The sequence below is a fragment of the Sinocyclocheilus anshuiensis genome, unplaced genomic scaffold (assembly GCF_001515605.1).
Source record: "Sinocyclocheilus anshuiensis isolate Anshui unplaced genomic scaffold, SAMN03320099.WGS_v1.1 C32427394, whole genome shotgun sequence".
Taxonomy (NCBI): Eukaryota; Metazoa; Chordata; class Actinopteri; order Cypriniformes; family Cyprinidae; genus Sinocyclocheilus; species Sinocyclocheilus anshuiensis.
The window spans coordinates 1-969 of record NW_015616262.1 but is presented as its reverse complement, the minus strand read 5'-3'; the positions used below and the strand labels follow the sequence as shown (position 1 = coordinate 969).

Below are 969 nucleotides of genomic sequence, written 5' to 3'. Positions count from 1 at the left end.
AACTTTTCCACGATATTCTAATTTATTGAGATGCACCTGTATATTGTGTCCCTGTGTGAAACTTCACATTTGATATTTTTTCACTGAAATAATGTTTCTTCTAACATTTTTGGGTGAACTATCCATTTAAAGCCTTATAATGGTAACATCAGTGTCTTACTGCTTTTCGCTTGCCGTCCTTCAGGTAGAGCCATTTGACGGAGGCCTGCTGGGATCTTGGCTGGCACTCCAGGAACGTGCTGCTCCCCTCAACCCCAAACTGCACCGTCTCCCTCAGATGCTTCTCTACTGAGAGGGTCAGAGAAGGGCCACATTCAAGTTTCTGAAGATCTCCTGCATCATTATTCAGTATCAAATGAGAGGCTGTTTACAAACCTTTAGCATTGAATCCTCTGCACTGCCGTAGAGGATCTCCGTGTTTGATATCTTGCCTTCTGCTTCTCCTAAGGATTCATTCACAAATGATTTCATGGTTAAAAGCTTAATGACTATTACAACTGTGAAATTGCTGTTAATCAGACTGTTTATTTTCTATTCTGCTTCTCTTCAGCACATCTGATTAAGACCAATATGCGTTGTACATGTACTGACCGTGTTATCAGCATTAAAATAGACAGTTAATGAAGTCAAGAAATTCATCTGAACACAGTTTGGACCATGGACCACCCAGTGGGGTAAATGAATGTGGTCTGACCTCTTGGTAGCCTGGGTGAAAGCAGAGCAGTGTTCTCCATCCCAGGCACAGTAGGGGTCGCGGGCCAGGCAGCAGTCTGAACAGGCCTTGCCATAAACGGCACACCTGTGCAGGGACACCTGGGTAAGACCCCTTTCTGAAGACACGTACAACTGTTGCTGTAAACCACAAGAGAGAAAGAGAAAATGTTGACTGATCTGAATACTGATTTGTATGAGTGTCACAGCTTAAACAGTAAGAAAATTGTGTTTAATGCAGGATTGTTATCATATTAA

General features: G+C 42.5%; 1 long non-coding RNA gene across 1 annotated transcript; it reads right to left on the bottom strand.

Moving 5' to 3' along the window:
- Positions 1-151: 151 nt before the first annotated feature.
- On the bottom strand, positions 152-847 carry LOC107682639 (uncharacterized). The gene is made up of 3 exons (XR_001633547.1): positions 695-847; positions 376-443; positions 152-288 (listed from the first exon to the last, which is right to left on the bottom strand). It is a non-coding gene; the product is annotated as an uncharacterized LOC107682639 (long non-coding RNA).
- Positions 848-969: the final 122 nt, after the last annotated feature.